The sequence below is a fragment of the Triturus cristatus genome, chromosome 1_1, assembly GCF_964204655.1.
Source record: "Triturus cristatus chromosome 1_1, aTriCri1.1, whole genome shotgun sequence".
Taxonomy (NCBI): Eukaryota; Metazoa; Chordata; class Amphibia; order Caudata; family Salamandridae; genus Triturus; species Triturus cristatus.
This window is the reverse complement of record NC_140579.1, coordinates 560,969,602-560,983,657: the sequence shown is the minus strand read 5'-3', so window position 1 is coordinate 560,983,657 and position 14,056 is coordinate 560,969,602. Positions and strand designations below refer to the sequence as shown.

The following is a 14,056-nucleotide window of genomic DNA, read 5'->3' as shown; positions in this document are numbered from 1 at the left end:
AAAGCAGCTTGTTTTACCTCATAATCTCTTGAATTACCAAATGAAAGGACACCACACAGGTATATATATCAAATATATATGTATTTATTACTAGACACACTCTACTAATCTCTTTATGAGATTAGAAGTCAGGAACATATGCAAATATCAACGTTTCACAATAAGTTAAGCACAAATATGGCTGGGGCCCTAGCGGCGTACCAGACCATATACTAACAAAGAGGTTTAGGAAAGTCGACTTGCAAGGGGACAAGGGCTACGGCCTGTAGAATCGCTGGGGCTCACTAATCCACCCAAGGCAGGTAAGTAAAGGACCCACGGGAGACGCGTGCAGTGTGAGAATACAGCTGCGGGTTCCCTATTGATTTCAACGGAGCAAGTCGCAGTTGGATTTTTAATGTTTAAGGGTACTTCTAGAGAGTCTACAAGCAAGCCAATTAGGAGGTAAGTAGTTCGAGGGCCAACACCCAGAGGAGCACCGGAGTGCACGAGTTACCTCACCCAGGGAAGCCGGGTGCATAGGTGTCTTTTGGTGACGGCTCGCGTCGTCGTTTTCAATGGAAGCCGAAGAAGTTTTGCTGCTTGTGAAGACTGGAGAAATGTCCGGTGGAATCCAAGGCTGGATTCAAGATGAAGAAGACCTGAAAGCAGAAGGGACAGTGTTCACAGTCACTTGCCAGTGACCCGGGGGCAGGAAGATGGATGCCCACGGAAGATGGGTGATTTCAGGTGATCAAGGCTGTTTTGACTCTTCAGCCACGAGGTCCAGGAGGTGTCGACGACAACCAGGAGCTGGATTGAGAGTCTTCCACAAAGTCTGCAGCTTACTGAGGTGTCAACAACCGGATTGGAGCCAACAAGCCTTGGCAACAGCAAGTCATGTGGAAATTGAAGAAAGTCAGCGGTGCAGGCCAGCAAGGTCTGAGGGACTCACCCAGCAAGGGTAAGTCAGGGCAGGCCTGGAGCAACCAGGGGAGTCCTTTGGTTTGATGAGAAAGTCTTCAGGGGACCCACAAGCCAGCCGGCAAGGGATTGCGAAGATGCCTCATGAGGATTTGCTTCACAGGAGCCCACGGTCACTCAGGACAAGGTAGGCCTCTGATTTTTTATGGAAATCCTGCTGGAGGCTTGGACCACACATGGTCCAATGCACAAGTTCGTAGAATGTTGTGAAGGGGTTGCACTCGACAATAGTGCACGGTACCCGGGTATTGCTGTTCCTCATCACTCGTGGGGTCCACTCACCTCAGCTCTGCTGGAGACTCATAATGGCTGTCGAGAAGTCAGAAAATCTACTTTCAGGGCTGCAGGGACTTCGGACTCTGGCGGGAGTGGGAACATTTGCGACTGTTGATTCAAGTTTTTGGTGCCTGCCAAGCAGGGGAGTCACCCCTTGACTCCAAGAGAGATTCTTCAGTCTTCCAAAGGTAGTGGAACATCAAAGGGCCAGGATTCTTCTTGTAGAGCGTCGTTGTTAGACGGCGACCTCAGAGGAGCCCGGAAAGGGGGTCCTGACTACCCTGAGACCCACCCTCAAAGTATCGTAGCCGGGCACTGGCGGGAGATTCCCCAGGGGGAGGATTCTCGCAACTAGGATCGTACTTCTGGCACCACACGACACAGAAGGACCACACTGGGTATTCTCAGAACAAGCTTTATCAAACAGGTATCACTGCAAATATGTACAAGGTGAGCATGGGCTCAAGAGTCTCGGAAAGGTAGGGGGTAGCGGGACTGTCTCTGGTAACGGTTCAAAGCAGGGACGTACCCGGCGCACAGCTCACAATCCTCGAGCTGGGGGATACGTGGTCGGAGGTGGGGTCCGGCGGGACCGTGAGAGTCTGGGGGAGCCGCGAGTCACTCAGCAGGGCTCAGGTACAAGTTCGGAGGTCTTACGATCTTCAGGGAGCCGCGAGTCACTCAGCAGGGCTCAGGTACACGTTCGGAGGTCTTACGATCTTCAGGGAGCCGCGAGTCACTCAGCAGGGCTCAGGTGAGTTCCAGTTCCAGGAGCCGCGACCACGTCAGCAGGCTCTCGTTGTTCCAGCGTCGAATCTGCCGGACAGCCCCAGAGCACCCCTTGTTATAGTTCGACCCCTCTTTGATGTCCGGAGTCTGTGCAGGCAGGGGTCTTGTCACCTGGGGGTCGCTTGTCGGGATTTCCTGCTATAGTCTTTTGATCCTTTCAGGGCCGGGTCGGGAGGAGTCCCAGACACCCAGCAGGCGTGGAGCCAGCCCTCAGGGAGGCCGGAGGGCCGATCGAAACCCATCGTCCCGGGGGAGTTCAGAGGTGCGATAGAAACTGCTCCTCCCTCTCTCATCCCCTGGGAGCGTGATGTCCTCCAGCCGGAGTGGCGCCTCTATGCCCGGGTCGCGCTGGGGCCGGGCGGCCATCTTGGTGCATGAAGTGGGCACGCGGGCCCGGGGTGGCCGAAAGGGGAGAGACCAGGGACGGAGATGTCCGGGTCGGTGCGGGTGTCCTGGTGGGGAGGTTCGGCCGGGCCGGGGGCTTGGGCTGTAGGTGCCAGGTTTCTGTGGTGCGGGGGCACGGAGGGCATTCTACGAGGCCGGGTCCAACACGCGTCCCCCCCAGCTGAAAGCCGGAGAGAACTGCCCATCAGCTTGGGGGGTTCTCTTCGCTGAGGCGGAAGAACCGGGAGAGGCCGTCAGCATTGGCGTGGTCCGTACCAGGGCGGTGTTCCACGGTGAAATCCATCCCCTGGAGGGAGATTGACCACCGCAGTAGCTTGGGGTTTTCTCCTCGCATCTGCATGAGCCAACGTAAGGGCCGATGGTCAGTTTGGACTCTGAAATGGGTGCCAAACAGGTAGGGTCGTAGCTTTTTGAGTGCCCAGACCACGGCAAAGGCTTCGCGCTCTATGGTGCTCCATCTTTGTTCTCGGGGCAACAGCCGCCGACTGAGGAAGGCGACGGGCTGGTCTAGGCCTTGGTCATTTACTTGGGACAGGACGGCCCCAATGCCATGCTCGGAGGCATCGGTTTGGACTATGAACTCCTTGGCGTAGTCGGGAGCCCGGAGGACGGGGGCAGTACACATGGCCCTTTTTAGGGCATCGAAAGCTTCCTGGCAGGCAGCCGTCCACTGCACTTTCTTTGGCTGTTTTTTAGACGTGAGTTCTGTGAGAGGGCCGACAAGGCTGCCATACCCCCGAATGAATCTTCGGTAGTAGCCCGTGAGTCCCAGGAAGGCTCGGACCTCCGTCTGGGTGATGGGTGGTTCCCAGGCCAGGATGGCGTCGATCTTTGGCTGTAGCGGGGCGACCTGGCCACTCCCGACCTGGTGCCCCAAGTAGAACACGGATCCTTGCCCGATCTGGCACTTGCTGGCTTTTACTGTGAGGCCTGCCTGGCGCAGGGCGATTAGCACCCTTCGGAGGTGCTGGAGGTGCTCACTCCACTCTGAACTGAAGACAGCGATGTCGTCCAGGTATGCTGCGCTGAACTGTTCTAGCCCGGCCAGGACTCTATTCACCAGTCGCTGGAAAGTGGCCGGGGCATTTTTCATCCCGAAGGGCATTACGCGGAAGCGGTAGTGCCCATCGGGGGTGGAGAAAGCGGACCGCTCTTTGGCCCCTTCGGTGAGCGCAATCTGCCAGTATCCGCAGGTGAGGTCGAATGTGCTGAGGAACCGGGCTGCCCCTAGTCGGTCAATGAGTTCGTCGGCTCGTGGAATGGGGTGGGCATCGGCTCGGGTAACGTCATTGAGCCCCCGGTAGTCCACGCAGAATCGGAGCTCGGGGGCGACACCGGGGGCCGCTGCCTTCGGGACCAGGACCACGGGGCTGGCCCAGGGACTGTCAGAGGGCTCGATCACCCCCAGGGTCAACATCTTCGAGACTTCCGCTTGAATGCAGGACCGGACCCGGTCAGGAACCCGGTAGGCTCGGTGTCTCACCGGCGGGCTGTCCCCGGTGTCCACATCATGAACACACCAGTCGGTGACCCGGGGGGTCAGGGAGAAGAGGTCAGAAAATTGTCTTAGGAGCTGGCGGCAGTCCGCTTGTTGCTGGGCAGTGAGGGCTGGGGAGAGGTTCACTCCTTCCACGGAGCCATCCTGCTCCTTGATACACAGGAGGTCCGGGAGGGGATCCGACTCATCTTCGGCCCCGTCATCGGTGGCCAGCAGGAGGCTCAGTTCTGTCCGCTGGAAGTGAGGCTTGAGGCGGTTCACGTGCAGGACCCGGAGGGGATCCCGAGGCGACTGGACGTCCACCAAGTAGGTGACTTGGCTCTTCTTCTCGACCACTTTGTAGGGCCCAGTCCATCGGTCCTGGAGAGCGCCCGGCTTCACCGGGGCCATGACCCACACCTGCTGGCCCGGCTGGAACTCGACCAGAGTAGCATTCTGGTCGTACCAGCGCTTCATTTCTTCTTGACTCGCCTCCAGGTTGGCCTCGGCCAGTTCTCGGAACCTCCTGGTCTGGTTCCGGAGGGCCAGGACATATTGGAACACATCTCGGGGGGTGGCCTGGGGTGCTGCCTCCCACCCTTCCTTAACTAAACTGAGGGGACCTCGGACGGGGTGCCCATAGAGTAATTCAAACGGGCTGAACCCTAAGGACTTCTGGGGGACCTCCCGGTAAGCGAACAAGAGGCAGGGGAGCAGGACGTCCCACTTACGCCGGAGGGGCTCTTCTAGGCCAGCGATCATCCCTTTCAAAGTCCTATTAAACCTCTCTACTAGGCCGTTCCCTTGGGGATGGTACGGGGTGGTGAACTTATAGGACACCCCACATTGTTGCCACAGGGACGTCATATACCTGGATATAAAATTAGTGCCGCGATCGCTCACGACCTCGCGGGGGAAACCCACCCTGGAGAAGATCCCCATCAGGGCCCGGCCCACCACGGGGGCCGTAATGGTGCGTAGGGGAATAGCCTCTGGGTAGCGGGTGGCGTGGTCCACTAGGACCAAGATGAAACGGTGACCTTGGGATGTGGGGGGGTCCAGTGGCCCCACGATGTCGATCCCGACTCGTTCGAAGGGGGTACTGACGACCGGGAAGGGTTGGAGGGGAGCCTTGCGCTTCCCCCCACTCTTCCCACTGGCTTGGCACGTGGGGCAGGACTTGCAGTGGGCTTCTACCGCTGCTTTCATCTTAGGCCAATAAAAATGGGTCACGAGACGGCTGTAGGTCTTGTCCTGACCCAGGTGACCGGCGAGGGGGACATCGTGGGCTAAGCCCAGGAGGAAATCCCGGAAGCGGAGAGGTACCACCAGTACCCGTCCGGATCCCAGCTCCACTGATTTCTGCTCACTATACAGGACGTTATTCTCCCAATAGATTCGGTGCGTTCCGGTCTGGTCACCTGCGGCTTGGCCCTCGGCCTGGCGCCGCAGCCCGACCAGGGAAGGACAGGTGGCTTGCTCCCGGCAAAATTCTTCTCGGGTGGGCCCGCCCTCGTGGCGCCAATGGGCCAACTCGGGTAGATCCCCCAACTCGGGGACCGGGGCGGGGTCGGATGGTGCGGGTTCGTCGCTGACGACGGACCCTTCCGATGGGGGAACGGGAGGACCCTCGGCGGGGACGGTGCTGGCTACTTTGACCGGGGTGCTCTCGATTTCTCTCCGGGGAGTGAGTCGGGCTGTCATAGATCGGGTGGTGGCACACACCCACTCGGGGAGTCCCATCATTCCTAGGTGGGCCTTGCGCTCTACGTGCTTCCAGGGGGAACTCTCCAGGTCGTTCCCTAAGAGGCAGTCGACCGGCTGGGAGGTTCTTACGGCCACCTTGAGTTTGCCTATCACCCCTCCCCACTCAAATGGCACCAGGGCCACCTGACACATACTTTCCCTATTGTCTGCAGATATTACGGGGCAAAAGACATTGGGGAGGATCTGCTCCTCGGGAACTAGGTGCCTGAGGACACCGGTGATACTGGCCCCGGTGTCCCGCAGGGCCTCTACCTGGTGGCCATTGATCTTGACGAGCTGCCCATATTTCTGTGTGTTGGACGGTAGGAGGCTACCAGGGATCATTTCCCTATCTCCCAGGGATACTAGGGCCATCGCGGCTGGTTCCCACTCCTCGGCTTCCTCAACCTCCTCCCCTAGGGCTACGTTGGCTATCTGTCTCGCAGGGGTGACTTGGGTGGCCATGGGGCACTCTGGGTCATTGGCGTAGTGCCCGGGTTTCTGGCAGCGGAAACAGGTGACGGTCACCCGGTGTCCCCGTCTCCCAGGGGGCCCTGTTACTGGTGGGGGGGGCGCCGGGAAAGGTGGAGGTGGTGTCTTTGGGGGGCTAGGCTGGGATTCCCTCGGCCCTCCCTGGTTCCCTCCCCCTCTCTGGCGGGGTGGTCCCTGACTGGTTCGGGGGTACTCTCCTACCATGCCCCGGGAGACCCGGGTGTTGGTCCAGCGGTCGGCCTCCACGGCCAGCTTCCGGGGATCTGTGAGCTTGCTATCCAGCAGATGTTGACGTAGCTCTACGAAGCAGTTCGCAGCCAGATGTTCCCATAACATGAGGTCAGTGAGTTCGGCAAGGGTGGTGACTTTGCTGCCCTTGACCCACCCATCGAAGGCCCGACTAAAAAAGTTTACATACTCCACCCAGGTGGTGCCCGGGATCTTCCTGCAGTCCCGGAACCGTTGGCGGTACATTTCTGGGGTGAGGCCGTATCTTGTGAGGAGAGCCTCTTTCATGTGGCTGTAGGAGGTCTGCAGGGATAGGGGTAGGTCGAGCAGGGTGTCCCTTCCTTCGCTCAGAAACCGTCCCCACAACCCCGCCCCCCAGTCCTTCTGTGGAATCCGATGGGAGGTCATGGCGACCTCGTAGGCCCGAAACCATTGCTGAATGTCATCGTTTTTATAATATTCTTTGACCACATCCTTGGGGATGTGGACCTTCTGTTCCGCTGGGGGGGCCGTCTCTCGGTTCCCCGAGGGCCTCCCGTCCTCATTTCGGGCCTTGAGCTCGAGTTCCTTTAAGCTCCGTTCGTGCTCCAGTTGGAGCTTTCTTCCTTCGTGCTCCCGTTGGAGCTTCTTTTCTTCCAGTTCGCCTTGTACACGCATTTGCTCTACTGCTAGCTTCTTCTCCGCTAACTTCAATTCGCCCTCGATTTTGAGTTTGGCTAACTCGAGTTCATGACTGCGGCTTCTCTCTCTGTCCGCGAGCTCTTCCGGGGATAGGCCCCCGTCTGGTACGATGCCTCGCACCTGATTGCTACTGCTTTCATTTTGGGGGGGTTCGGCTTCGTCGGGGCGCTCCCCCGTGCCTTCCGGGCGGGAGGCCCCGGTCTCCACCCAAGTTTTCAGTGCTTTCTGCAAGTCTTCTTTAGTGTTGAGGCCAGTGGTAGCGATTTTAAGTTCTTTGCAAAATTGTTTTAGCTCTTTGTGTGTGTATTCTTCCAGATGCTCCACCTGGAACACTCTGTTGGCGTTAGTTTCTGCGGAGCTCGTGGCGCTTCCTTCTGCCATCTTTGTTGGTCGTGCGTCCGTCGTTTACTGTACGATCTCTAGGTGATGGGCCCGAATCCCGTCGCTTGCCACCAATGTTAGACGGCGACCTCAGAGGAGCCCGGAAAGGGGGTCCTGACTACCCTGAGACCCACCCTCAAAGTATCGTAGCCGGGCACTGGCGGGAGATTCCCCAGGGGGAGGATTCTCGCAACTAGGATCGTACTTCTGGCACCACACGACACAGAAGGACCACACTGGGTATTCTCAGAACAAGCTTTATCAAACAGGTATCACTGCAAATATGTACAAGGTGAGCACGGGCTCAAGAGTCTCGGAAAGGTAGGGGGTAGCGGGACTGTCTCTGGTAACGGTTCAAAGCAGGGACGTACCCGGCGCACAGCTCACAATCCTCGAGCTGGGGGATACGTGGTCGGAGGTGGGGTCCGGCGGGACCGTGAGAGTCTGGGGGAGCCGCGAGTCACTCAGCAGGGCTCAGGTACAAGTTCGGAGGTCTTACGATCTTCAGGGAGCCGCGAGTCACTCAGCAGGGCTCAGGTACACGTTCGGAGGTCTTACGATCTTCAGGGAGCCGCGAGTCACTCAGCAGGGCTCAGGTACAAGTTCGGAGGTCTTACGATCTTCAGGGAGCCGCGAGTCACTCAGCAGGGCTCAGGTGAGTTCCAGTTCCAGGAGCCGCGACCACGTCAGCAGGCTCTCGTTGTTCCAGCGTCGAATCTGCCGGACAGCCCCAGAGCACCCCTTGTTATAATTCGACCCCTCTTTGATGTCCGGAGTCTGTGCAGGCAGGGGTCTTGTCACCTGGGGGTCGCTTGTCGGGATTTCCTGCTATAGTCTTTTGATCCTTTCAGGGCCGGGTCGGGAGGAGTCCCAGACACCCAGCAGGCGTGGAGCCAGCCCTCAGGGAGGCCGGAGGGCCGATCGAAACCCATCGTCCCGGGGGAGTTCAGAGGTACGATAGAAACTGCTCCTCCCTCTCTCATCCCCTGGGAGCGTGATGTCCTCCAGCCGGAGTGGCGCCTCTATGCCCGGGTCGCGCTGGGGCCGGGCGGCCATCTTGGTGCATGAAGTGGGCACGCGGGCCCGGGGTGGCCGAAAGGGGAGAGGCCAGGGACGGAGATGTCCGGGTCGGTGCGGGTGTCCTGGTGGGGAGGTTCGGCCGGGCCGGGGGCTTGGGCTGTAGGTGCCAGGTTTCGGTGGTGCGGGGGCACGGAGGGCCATTCTACGAGGCCGGGTCCAACAGTCGTCCAGGGATATCTAATTTGCAATGGCAAGGTTTCCCTATCTTATACTAAAGGAAAGGGAGGGACTAGCTCTATCACCACTCCTCTGGGAGGGTCAGGGGAGTGTGTGGTTACACCCACTTCCCTTTGTCCAGTTTCGTGAAAGAGCAGGGGCAGGTAGCCCCTGAACCGGTTTGAGCTGGCATATGCACAGAGGAGCCTACTGCTTCCCCAGTGCAGGACTTCAAAGCACTCTAAGAGTGCACCCACCCAGCCCCAATACACTAAATCCTGTCTGGAAGGTGGTGACACCTCCCTGTGACAGGATGCCTATTGTTGGGCCTTCTCCACTGCAAGTTTCAGTCAGCAGCAGAAGGGCAGCCCAGTGTCTGTGCTGGTGGCATCCATTTTGTGAGGCCAGGGCTCTTTCAGATTTTGACCGTGTTTCCACAGTAGGTACATGTCGTCTCCTCTAGAAGGGTGGGATCATACTCCCACACCAGTTACTGGTGTGGGGGTATGATTCGAAGTTGTTTGACACCAAACACGACATGTTTTGATGCAGTCATTCCAAAGTTTACATTTACCGCTAGGTTATAATGCACTTAAGAGTATATGGTTTAACCGCATCCACAACCAGCCACAGATAATAGACTCTGCCAGCTGCAGAGGGGCCCTGCTCAGGCAGAGGCTCCCCCTCACATTGTAAACCAAGCACCCTGCCCTCAGGATTGATAGGGCCTGCCTTAGGGGTGACTGATAGGTTTATATGTGTGTGCATGGTGAGATATAGGGAACTTATACCTCAGTGAGGAGTGCTAACACTACCTCACCCAGGCTGCAGTAGCAGGCCCGTGGTGTCAGATTTAGTCTGCTTCCCAGGGGTGGCATAATACTTGCTTCAGCCCCTGGTAGGCCTGTGAAGTACCTATGCCCTTGGTATCTAAGGTACCATATACTAGAGGCTCTTAAGGTACCACAGTATCCAGTCACTAGTGCATCTAATATGCACTCCAAGTTATTTAGAGAGAAAAGAGAGACTGGGGCCCTGATTAGCAGGGACCCAGCCAGACTATAGCCAGAAACCAGTGTTCGCATCAGAAAAAAAGTGGGGGCAACATAAGTGCAGATCCTACTCTCCTACAGCCGGCAAAAGCATCATGCGCACTTCAGTGTGCCCACCACTGCTCCCCTGCTCGGTGAGCAGAGCAGCCCCGCCCTGCCCCATGCTGTCGCAGCAGGAACAAATAAAATGATAATAACGTCCAGTTATTATCATTTTATTTTTCCTTTCTTTCACTGCTGCAAAGCAGTGGGGTGACGCTCCTCCGCCTTAGCGGAGGAACCGCTACTGCTGACAGCTTAAACTGACATGGTCTTCCAAACACAGCAGAACACTTTAAAGCACTAATACAGTTGCCAATGAATAGATAACATTTGGCAGTCCAGATAGCGATAGGGAGCTATGCGACTGTAAAAGTAGATGGTTCTCAGAAGTGTTCAGGGCACAGATTGGGTCAAATTATTTTATGTATGATGTGGTATTTATATAGAGTTAACGAAGCCGAAAGACTCTGGAAAGCTTTACACTTTACAGAGCAAGGATAATGTCAATAAGTGAATGCAGGGTTAGTTGGGTTCTAAATGAGGAAGCGGACTGTAAAGAGGTAAATCTTCAGCTTTTTTCTAAATTGAAACAGTGTTGTGGAGGTCCTAATACATATAAGAATTTCATAAAAGATCCTAGGAGCATGGACGGAGAAGGGCTGTTGTCTGGTTTCTTTTCTTTACGCTACTTCATCTGCACTACCATAGTGTCCAGGCAGCAGATGTGCTGAGAGCCAATGGAGATGGTGAGAATGTGAGCCTGATAGGCTGTGGTGCTAGTCGTGATGGATTTGTAAATAATGCAGCTGGTTTTGAGGATGGTGCGTAACAGCAAGGGGAGCCAGTGAAGCTCCATCAGGGTAGGAGTGGTGTTGCCATTTCTTGAGTTGCTTCATGAGGTGTGATTCAGTGTTTAGGAATCCCTAAAGGTGGGTTAGTAATGAATCTGAGAATCCATGGAGTAGGGCATTGCCTCCATCTCGATAAAAGAGGACAAAGGCTTGAGCAGTAATTTTGAAGTCACATTCTAGAAGGTATGGTTTCACTTTCTTTATCTGACAAATAGCTATTACCAAGCAGACTTGGTTTTATTGGCGATGTGTTGCTTGATAAAGAGGGTGGTGTTCAGGATGAATCTGATTGACACAGCTTTGGGTGAAAGTTGGAGTTCAAATCATTCAGCTTTTTTTGGTTTGGACTATTTGCTGCTTTTTTCCTCCAAATATTAGAAATTCTCTATTGGTGGATTCAGCACCAAGAAGGTGCTAGACATCCAGGACATTCAGATCGAGATGATGTGCAGGCAGTGTTTGACAGACTAGATATCTGGAGAGGAGGAGACATTCAAATAATGTTATATGTCACAAAGGGGTTGTTCATTTGTAATCCAGTTGTTAGTCTGTAGATTTCCAAGGGTCTCCATATAGAGAATGAAGATGATGAGGACAAAGTGGAGCCCTAGTCAACCCTGCAGATGACAGGATGTGTCTGTTACTTAAAGTTATGCTTCTGATTGACCTAGTATCAGTTGGATATATAGGAGAACCATTCAACGATGTTCCTAGTGTAATCCCCCTCAAGACTTCAGGGCTTGGATAAGGGTGAGATGATTGACCATGTCCAGCAATATATAAGGGGGTAGGAGTAATCTCTTTATCTGTGTTCAGGAGGGTGTGATCCATAATTTGATAAGCAGCTACCTTTAAGCTGCAGCAGGTTATTTTGCTGGGCATGGATTATTTCAATTTTCTGAGCCCCTGGGGAAAAAGGATTCTCTGTCATCCCTTTTGAAAATATATGTAGAAAAAAATCCCAGCACTAGCACTTTGTGCAGTTGAATGCCAGAATTGTAATTTCTTAGAGGGGAAAAAGAACAGCCATGTCTCTGAAAACTATTTCTGGCTTTAAAATAAAAGTTTGTTGATGGAGACTATGGGCTTGGAATGTGGTGTTCTTGCCCTTCATTTTAAAGGTCTTGCTGTACTGGTATGTTATTTTTATTACCTGAGCAAGCTACATGGGGGTATATTAAAAAACGTAATATGGAAGGAGTTGAGTGAAGATATGCTGATATTCTCTTTCTCTACTATACATTTGACTCTTTCATTGGATTCTCTTCACATAACAAGGTTTAGCAGGTAATGGGTCTTGGCTGAAGCCCATAAACATAATGAGAAGTTATGAATTTTGTTTGCATTATGCCTTGCATATCAGGAAAGTAGTTTATAGATATTGCTTTATTTTGCAAGAATATTCTCGATTTTGCATTTGTTCAATAATTGCCTCAGTCGTAGGAAAATTCTTTATTAATTTTAATTTGGGATGCAGGTCTACTGATTGGTGACAATATCTGGTTAAAACCATCCACAAATAATTTTCTGAAAAAACTCCAAAAGCAGGAGTTTATTTTTTAGAAACTCTATGTGACTGCCAGGTTTTTCATGGTGGTGACAGACAGGAAAAAGACACCAGCTCATCTGCTCCAAATAGGGCGAGCAGTCTGATGTCCTTACTCCAATAGCCTCTATACTGTCAGACCCTCAGAGTAAGTTGCTTGTTTGTTTTGTAATTGACCCAGACAAGAATGGAATCATGGGTTTTTTATTGTCCTTGATAATTAACTTTCCAAACCAGTCATGTTCTACGTGTAGAATTCTAGATGGCTAACAGTGATTTACAGGGATGTCTGTCACTGAGGGGTTCTGAGTGATATTCAAATAGACAGCAAGAGAGAAGCTTGAGTTGTCTATGATGTTACTCAGAACCGTAAGGTGCAAAACATTCCAGTTATTCACTTTTTACCTGTCTATAATTTTATGTTATGTATAGCCCCCAAAATCATCTGCTCCTGCTTTCAACTGCTATGTAGGAGCAGAGGGGAAATAGGGGAAAGGACATTTTAACTTTCAGTGCAACCCTTGTACATGTAAGCCTGCCCAGGCAGGAGCTTAAAACAGTAGGATGGTACAGAAAGGTGTGCGCAGTGCAATAATTGCCATATTTAAAGTTAACTGTCAAAGGTGCATACATTCTGTACAGTTACACATATGCACTGTTAATGGTACTAGGATGTAAAACACGTTATTCCCCTGGATATAAAGTCTGTCTGAGTGTCACTTAGTAGAACACAATACAATAAACTCAGTTTACCAAAAAGGGGCCTCAAATCTTACAGAATTGTTTATAACCCTAAGCTTCTAACATTGTGCTGGTGACAGTGATTTCATAGCCAACCCCTAAGTGCAGTTTTTTTCTAAAACATGATTTTTCAAGTACCGTAATAATGACTGCTTTTGTTTGTGGGAAATGACGTACTTTCTAATTCCTGTAGTTTTTATCAAGGTCATAATTCAATTGAATACCTTACCTGGAAAGGCCAATTGACTTATGCTAGTATTGCTGAAGCACCAATTCCTACAGTAATTCCCTATTTACTAAAAAAGCACGGTATTCCTGTACCTTGGCGTTTCTGATTACCATTGTTTTGGTAATTCCGAGTACAGGAATGTCGTATTGGGCTACCCTAGTTCCTGTTATGATAGCAAAAGTTCCCCTGATGAAGGTCGTGGGTTCTAATCAAGCAATGTAGCTCCACCCCTTCATGCCGTGACCGTCATTGAAACGCCTGTACAGATTCGAACATGCTCTGAAATACTAACAGAGCATGCTGTGGTCATGCCACGTTTACTTATGTATGTTTGTTTTATGTAGTTTTCTGCATGATCTCCATATATATAATCCTATACTTATCTTTGTTTAGTTCTTCTTGCTATCAAGAACAGCACAGATGATCATCTTCACCCCAAGATGTAATAATCAAGGTATTTTTTTTGGTTATGGGGATGGATCATTTTACTTTCATTTTCTAATGCTTATGCTCAATTTGACATAAGAATTTTGCCAAGCCAAGCCCCACTCCTGGGTAACCACCCCTGCATGTGTTCTTTTTTACAGGTCATGTCACAGACGGAGCAAGAGCAGAGTCCTTTCACCCGAAGGGCAGTTTGATGGGGGTCCAAATTAGTGAAATGTAAATTTACGATTGGGTGGGACGGAGGAAAAGTGTACGCACATTTTTAGTAGACTCTGCATATATGGATACCATTAAATAGCTGCTAGAACGTTAATTATGACGCAAACAACATTTGGGAGTTGTCTGACTGGGATCAGGCTAGTGAAAATTCTCTTCGTTTTACATGTCTGACCCTTTGAGCATGAAACTAAATAGATTTATGGTCTACAGGCTGAGATATTCACAGTACATTTTACTGCACTAGCAATCCTTCTC

The 14,056-nt window shown here is 52.5% G+C and overlaps 1 long non-coding RNA gene across 1 annotated transcript in view; it reads left to right on the top strand.

The window, feature by feature from the left end:
- The window catches only part of LOC146870626 (uncharacterized), a 68,981-nt gene extending 55,397 nt beyond the window's left edge, over window positions 1-13,584 (top strand). Inside the window, exon 4 of the long non-coding RNA XR_014978760.1 lies at window positions 13,529-13,584. This is a non-coding gene — a long non-coding RNA (uncharacterized LOC146870626). The remainder of the gene's footprint in view (window positions 1-13,528) is intronic.
- Window positions 13,585-14,056: the final 472 nt, after the last annotated feature.